This window comes from Cygnus atratus, chromosome 1 (genome assembly GCF_013377495.2).
Source record: "Cygnus atratus isolate AKBS03 ecotype Queensland, Australia chromosome 1, CAtr_DNAZoo_HiC_assembly, whole genome shotgun sequence".
In the NCBI taxonomy this organism is placed as follows: domain Eukaryota; kingdom Metazoa; phylum Chordata; class Aves; order Anseriformes; family Anatidae; genus Cygnus; species Cygnus atratus.
The window spans coordinates 60,664,802-60,672,855 of record NC_066362.1 but is presented as its reverse complement, the minus strand read 5'-3'; the positions used below and the strand labels follow the sequence as shown (position 1 = coordinate 60,672,855).

At 43.3% G+C, this 8,054-nt stretch overlaps 1 long non-coding RNA gene across 1 annotated transcript; it reads left to right on the top strand.

Moving 5' to 3' along the window:
- Positions 1-3,200: 3,200 nt before the first annotated feature.
- LOC118255476 (uncharacterized) lies at positions 3,201-6,507 on the top strand. The gene is made up of 4 exons (XR_004780952.1): positions 3,201-3,330; positions 3,564-3,713; positions 4,275-4,327; positions 5,584-6,507. It is a non-coding gene; the product is annotated as an uncharacterized LOC118255476 (long non-coding RNA).
- Positions 6,508-8,054: the final 1,547 nt, after the last annotated feature.

Genomic DNA, 8,054 nt, shown 5'->3' with positions numbered 1-8,054 from the left:
CTTTCCACAGAAAAGTGTTCTCCTTTCTCGTTTGACCCATAATCCTTTGTCTTGTCCTGTCTCTTTCCCTCTCCAGCCCACAGTCATTTTCTAGTGGTCATGGTGTTTGCAAAAGATGCTAGTGGGGAGAAATGAATGGGAAGTGAGAGACTGGAAAAGGGAGAAAAAAAAAGGGGAGGGAGGGGGGGAAGAGTAAGAAGAGCGAGAGCCTTTCAGGGAAAGGGGAAAGGAGGTGAATGGGTGAAGCAAGTAACCGAGGAGGATGATTGAGGGAAGTTTGCTGGAAGAAAAAAAAATAAAGGGGATGGATGGGAGGAGAGAAGCAGCCAAACAAGCTGAAAGTGAGTTTGATGAATCAGGGTTTCTGTGGTTTTCTTGTACCTCCCAAAGTACCATTCTTAACTCCCTCCCAGCCACAAATTTTCTTCCTAATTATTTTGGAACAGGGCATAAGAGGAAAACAAATAAATCAGCTATTCTTAAATACATGTTGCGAGTCCAGGCTGAGGCGCAGGTGGACTGCGGCCATGCGAGGTCTCTTCGTTGAGGTCAGAGAGCTTTGGCCACCCAGCAGGCTTAGCACTGCTTCCAGCCCTCTGTTACTCTTCTACTCGGGTGCCTTATTTCTCTACTGCCTTCACAGGGAAATCTAAGCCAGCCGGTTCAGAACTGAAAAAATAATAATAATAATAAAAAAATAATTGATACTACCTGGAAAGGCAAATCTCCTTCAGTGAAATTGAAACCTAAGATTTTGGGGAAGGTTTCGTCAGGTGAAGCTTATAAGCCCTATGACAACAGCAACTCAGCAGAGAAGTTGCATGCACGTGCAGCACTGCTCGTACTGTGGGTCCTGAGGCTGTCAGGTGCTTTGGTAGATGTCAGGAGCAGGAAATCTGAGCAATTAGGGAATAATCTCCGTCAAGTTTTCAAATCAGTGATTTCCTGATTCCCAGGGGTGCTGGGAATGGTTCAAGAGTGAAATTTAGGTACTGCCTAACATCTCAGAATGCACAAGGCAAATAAACAGAAAAGGAGTTTTTAATTCTAGGCTCCCCTAACTAAATAGAAAACTGCTACTGCCCTGAGCTAAAAAGTTAAAGGAGAGTTTGGGATTCTTGGTTTTTTGTTTGTTTTGTTTGTTTGTTTTTTAACTAATGCTTTTGAAAATTGTTGTAAATTATCGTAATTGTGACTATAACAATAGCTTTAGGCAGAGAAAGAAGCAGATCCAAGCACTCCAAGCAAATCAGAATGGTAACTAATTTACAGTAACACCTGTGAGTGCCACTCAGCTGACCGCTCTCACAACTCTTTTTTAACTAATTTTTGTGAGAGGGGAAGAAGGGGGACATTATTTTTGCTCGTTAATATGGTTTTCTACCAAAAGAAATGTGTGCCAGACCTGGCACAAGGAACTGTGTAGAGGAGAGCGAAATATAACCATACCCTTTCAGTGACAGCAAGCTGTTAAGCTGACCTTAGCCACACCATGTAACTTCACCACAGTGTTTGGGAGGTAGACAACATGTAAGCATGTTCATATAGGAGGGTAGATTTAATCTAATGGGCCAACTACACTGAGCTGGCATTTTGCACATAGCAAGAACAAATCTCTAAAATAAGAAATGTTATTGTGATACTTGCATTTTCAGTTTGGATATTACGTGGCACTCAGCTGGATTCCTTCTTTGCATGTTCATTGCTTGAATCACCTAATTGCTGTGTTTTATTTTAAATTTCAGAGTAAGAAGTTTTTATTTAGCGTTATAACCTCATTTCACAAAGGATTTCTTTTATAAGAGTTTTGTCGTTTATGTTGCTTATTATGAGTCTTTCGAGGTCTGCAATTTTAATGTTTTATTTGTATCAGCTTTGGCTGAACCTATAAAATAACTGTTAAAATCTGATCATAAAAAAAAAAAAAAGAAAATCACAGATTTGGTAAACAGTAGGAACTTATTTGAGTTAGTAAAGGCATGTCTGGAAGCCTGAGGGAGGGGTGCCAGAAGTGGCTGGAAAGGCACCAGACGAAGCACAGGAACAATGGGACATGCAGGAGAACGGGATGTCCCCTTCAGATGAGCTGTTCCACTAAAAGAACCCCCATAACAAACTTTCTAAGGTTATCAGAAGTAAAATAAAGCACATGCTCTGAAGGAAAGAGAGATTAGGACTGTTTTTTCCTATTAACTTGCCATTGGTACTCAGTGCTGCTGTGCAGCTTCCACCTGGAGACTTGCAGAAATCTTATGAAGCTCCCCGGGAGCTGGTGAGTGGTTAAAAGACCAATCTCAAGTTTCTATTTGAACACATGTAGCATTTTCTTTCCCAATAAAACGTCTACCTTACTGGTCTGGTTTGGACTCAGACGCCCTTGCACCATCCCTGTTTGCCCTGAGCCACCCTTGCTTTCTTCCCAAAATCTCCAGGTTTCAATCTCTTCCTATGCACCAAGGGTCTGAACCTATCTCACACATCAGGAGCACACGCAGATGTGAGAAAAGGCATCTAACAAGGCATCACTTACGAAGAAGATTCTGTGAAACTGATTTCTTCAGTACAACTGGTCTGTTTGTAATTACAGTGTTTTGACTATTACTGATATAAATAATTGAGCTGGATGTCATGTTAATATTTTTTATTTAATTGAACAAAATGAAAATCTTTCCAGGACATGTGGCTGAAATCTTGAAGATTTTGTTCTGAAAAAAAATAATAATATATTTTTCTTGGTTTTCATTCAAACACTTTTGTTTTAGATAAAGCAACGTTTTTTAACCAATTGAAAATACCAATTGTAAATAATTTTGGCAGCTGAACACAGGTAATTTAAAAAATCTATCTAGGAACTTTTTTAGAAGTGAAAATATACCATATCTCAGCCAGGAGAAGCGTCAGTATTAGCAACAGTAATTCATTCTCAAAGGTGAGATAAGAACAGAGCAATTGCAGGTGGGATTCAGGTACCTTCAACCAAACTGAAGCTTTTTGGAGGGAGGGACACAGCAGGTGACATCTTCATTGACTGTTTAGGATGTAAATCATTGTACTCTGGGATCTGGGGGTTGTTATAGTCCTGGCTCTCCCTCCACCCCTTTTTCTTGCAGGGCTGCTTTCTGACCCTTCCAGTGGTGCAATCAGACAAGCAACAGCACTGGCAGTGGGGAAGGGAAAAGTGTACGAGCCCATCTAACTCCAGGCTGCAGCTGCTGTGTGAGAAGGAATCCAGTTACGCAAACCTCAACAGAAGCCATGCCTTGTTGCTGGGGGAGAATGCTCTTGGTCATTCTTCATCCCTTTTTCCTGTGGGATACTTGAAAACACAGGGTTTGTATACATGTTAGGTCTACGCTACTTTGCCTACTTGTTTCAGTGTCCAGGTTAAGGTGTAGCCTGTAATGCTACTGGGGGAAAGAGAATACAGCTTTGAGAGATGTTCCTCCTTACGTACATCCTTTGAGGGTTTGGAGAAGACCAACTGGGAGTTCACAGACTCCTAAGGGATCCTCCCTGCACATGAAATTTCCATAACATTATAGCTTTGATTGAAAATGTTCCAGGGTCAAACTGAACCAAGTGGAAAAGCCAGCAATCTCTCCATTTTAAGGAACATACCCTACTTAAAAGCATGTCTCTGGCTGGAGTGAAGATGGACTGGATGACTTTGGTGTGCTCGAGGGCAGGACTGCCACCCGGAGGGACTCAGTCAGGTGGGAGAAGTACGCCAACGGGGACCTTAAGAAATTCAGCCAGGACAGATGCGGGGTTCTGCACTTGGGGTGGATGAACCCTGGTGCTGATAGAGGCTGGGGAGCAGTTTGGCAGGAAAGGCCCTGAATGTCTTGACTGGGGGGGGGGGGGGGGGGCAGTAGCCCTCAGAGGTACTGGAGTGGGGACAAGAGGCAGAGCAGCTTGGTCTGAGCTCAGACCTAAGCTTGCTTTAAGCAAGTGGTAGAACTAAGGAAATAACAGCTTTCCATTCCCAGTCTGCCCCCATCTTGCCATGAGAAGCCACTGCCTCAGCTTTCCTGGTGCAATTGTTTCTCTCACTAGTTTTAAACCCTGTCCTGCCAAGTGATTTGGGTTCCAAACCAGAAGAGCCCTGGTATAGCTGTGTTCTAGTTTATTTTACTTTCATGCAGGTGTGAGCTCCCCTAAAGCCATATACTCCTCTGAGTAAAGGGAACGGGTTACATGCTTTTTTATCCATTACAGACCCTAGAAATAACCTGTCCCTTACTGTGAATATATATATATATATTTCCTAACAGAGAAGCTGTCCTGAAAGACGAGCATGGAGGAGGCAGAGGACCTCCGCAGCCAGGTGAGATGTTCGGGAGGAGGCAGGTGCTGTTTCTCCTTGTGACAGCAGCAGGGTGGCATACCGTCCGGGCAGGGAGGTGGCAGTCTGTCCCTGCAGGGACAGCTGTCCGTCCCTGCTGGGACAGCCGTCCCTGCCCCACGGGCTGCAGCGGGAGCACCGTGTGCGCGGCGGCGGTGACGGGAGCCGCGGTGCCACTAGGTGTCCCTTGCCACCCGAGTGAAGTACGTGGCTCGTCCCCGTGGCTTCTTTTTCCTCTTTTCACTTAATTCTTCAGGGAAACAGACTCCCTTGTAGAAAGGTGTTTGTTCTGAAGAGGTATTTCTTCCAGGGGCAACCCAAATTTCTCCGTTGGTAGTGCTCGGAAATGCCGGGTAGCTCAGCTGGACAACGCGGCGGTGGCTGACTTCTGCCAACCCCAATGCAGGCTTGGGCAGCGTGTGGGGGTCCTGGCAGCCCCCCGACAGAGCTGCTGGGGACGAGGGCACGTAGCTTTGGGGTTTCCTTGCACCCTCGTGGTGACTTGGACCGTTGGGGTGGGTTCCTATTGAAATTGACACCCACTGGGGACCCAGCCTTGTGGGGACAGCAGAAGGCACATGCCAGGCTCCTCGGGGAGGTCCCCAGGGTCATCTCCATCCTCACTGGTGTGGCCATAGCCACAAAAGCTTGGTGCCTCCCTGCAGGGAGGGGAAGGGGCTGTGGGGAGAGGCAGTAGCCCCTGGGGGAGGTGGGCTGGTGTGGGTATATGGCACGGAGCAGGGAGAGCTCTGCAAGGCTCTTGGAGGCAGTGCCTAAGGGAAACCTTCCTAGCCTGCTCCTTCCTGGCCTCTCCAAACCTCTCCTTACATTTCCCAGCTCCAGCAAGAGAACTGTGCTGGTCTCTCCTGCAGTCCTTTAAGAGTTAATCCCTCCCTGTACCGTAGACGTGTGGCCATGTTTTCACTGGAGTGGAAGCTGCGCTTCCATATGTCCCTAGCTCCCACAGCTGACACCTCGGCGCGGACATCTGCGCCACTTGGCAAGCCCGTGCCCTTGCAAGGATTCACCTGAGCTTGTGTGGGGCAACTCCTCTCTGCCCCTGTCCCCCGTGATGCCCCGTGTACCTCGTGCTGCTGCTGCACACCTAGGGAGATGCACGTGTCCCCACACTGCCCTGAAAGCATCAATGCGGGATTATCTGCCTGGATGGTGTTTAGTGCATTATAAGTATTTCTTGAATGTGGGTAAGAACTGATGGACTGTAATCTGTTTCTTAGGATGTGCTGCTGCGGTGTGCAATTGCACAAACCAAGCTGTTGTGTATTCAGAGTCGCATCTGCCTGTCCAAATGACCAAAATGAAGTATTTGCTGCTTTCTACTTTATTTAAACCTGCGGGAGCCAGTAATGCTCATCCTCCTCATGCACCAAGGTATCCACATGTGCCACTCGCCAACCTGGGACTTCTTCACCAAACAATGTCTGAGCAAATCTCCTAAAAACAGAGCAACTGCTCACAGATTATTGTGATCATAATTTGGTTGACATAGCCTTTATTACTAATGGTGATGCTGGAGATGGAAAACCCATCTTGATTCTCAGATCCCTGCTGGAAAGTAATAAAATAAAGAGGAACAAAATCCATGAGTGTATTTGCTACCAAACCTTTGAAAAACACAAGAATGGAACCCTGCCAATACTGTTGCTGGCAATTTTTCAGACCAGTGCCTCTCTCTGAGATAGCATTAGAATTGGAAGTGCATTTTATATCTATGACATTAGTATCACATTGTGTACAAATGGAGAGTTTACAATTATTTGACGTTTACTGGTTTGCATGGTAATTATTGTGTGCTGCTCTTATATCTTCAGTTTATTTTTAAGCACCTTCCAGTAACGTAATAATTAGAAAATAACTTCAGTTATTGTGAAAAATGTGTTTATTTTGCTAACTGAAAGAATGGACAAAGGAAGTGCTTCAGTGGAAGTGCCCTTATAAAAATGGAAGGTATTGCAGTTTTTCAGTGAGGTCTTTGTTGAGAACATCGGGTAAGGGAGGTTGGCTTTTACATAGCCTCCTTTGTCCATCTTTGTGCAATGGCAGAATTTGCAGCTAATTCTGATGGCAGAAGCTTCTCCTGTGGTGGTAGCTGAGGATGATATAATGTCATGTACAACCATAGGAAATTTCCCCAAGCCATAGCTAGGATTTTGAATAACAGAATGAGCCTTTGGTACTAAGAAACAAGCCCGCAGTACTAAGAACACAGAAAAAGCTATTAAAATTTTAAACGTAAAAAGGGCCACTTGATAAAATCAGTAGCAAATAAAAGAGGAATGTAAATGTAATTTCATTGATTGATTTCACTCTGTCTCTTTTTTCATGTTAATATATTTTTGTCTCTTAATTCATAACCATACGGTAATTAAAAAATGGAAGAAAAACTAACTTTTTACCATGCTAATTAAACTGTATGTCACATAGGCATTTGGGGAGAATTTCCCATGCTTTCTAGCGTGAATGGAAGGAAAGAGCAGTGGTGCTCACTTTAAATTCGATTTTTCTCTAGTACCTTGCAAAAAGGCTTCATTGTATTTTGATTAATCCATGCTTGGTCCACCTCGGATGTTTCCATGGAAACAGATTTTTTTTTTTCTTGATGGCAACTGTTAGGCTCGGGAAGGTTCCTCTCTGCACAAAACCACTCCAGCTCCTAAAGAACTATACATTGGAAATTTAATATACATAAACAAAACTCCCAAATTCCTCCTCAGTATCATTGTCGTCACTGCTAATAGAGAACTGTTTTCTTAATGATACACAATGGTGCTCTTTCACTCCACAAGAAAATAGAATAACCTTATTATTCTTTCTACTGCAAGAGAGCACTTTTCTTGGTCCAGAAAAATATTAGCCTGCAAACCTTTCAAAATTAAATTTTAAGAGTTCTGATGTGTGAATATTATCTAGTTCTGGACATAAATCATTTGGCTTAATGGCTGTTAAAATTGAATTAAACTTGTCTTGTAGATTGGTAGTAATTTGAACAAATTAGTCTTGTGTGTCATTTTTTTTTTCAAAGAAAAAAACATTCTCTTAATGCATGCTCCTATGATATTTGAAATAGATTTTGAAAATTAACCAATAGAGGGAGCATTTGTGTGGTATTATTAATTTAATGAAGTGGTTGGAAACATGACCATCATTTCTCATGGTGTATCTGGACAGCATACTTTTTGTCTAAAATTATTAGAATTCTTAACCATTTGTAAAAATAGAAAAGATTTTGGTTTGGGATGTTTTAATTTTCAAAAAATCCTACCTTAACTTCTGCTGACAGTACAAGTAGCTATTTTAAATTGATGGTTGGGTTTATTGTCTGGAAAACTGGATGTTCTAGACCACAGAGACTTTACTGTTTTTGATAAAAAGTAATTGTTGCTTAAAAATACCTAGAGGAAAACAATTTAAACACGTCTAATTGATATTTGAGTTCTTACTTTCATTACATCTAGGAGTACCACTCAGACTTCAAGATCCCACCATATAAGATGCTGTAGAAATATAGAATGTAAATATGTTTATTTGTTTATTGCAATGCCCTGGCACCAGTGATTGTAAAAGTCAGGGCAGAGATGACAGTAAAAGATTCCCTTCCCTTCCCTTCCCTTCCCTTCCCTTCCCTTCCCTTCCCTTCCCTTCCCTTCCCTTCCCTTCCCTTCCCTTCCCTTCCCTTCCCTTCCCTTCC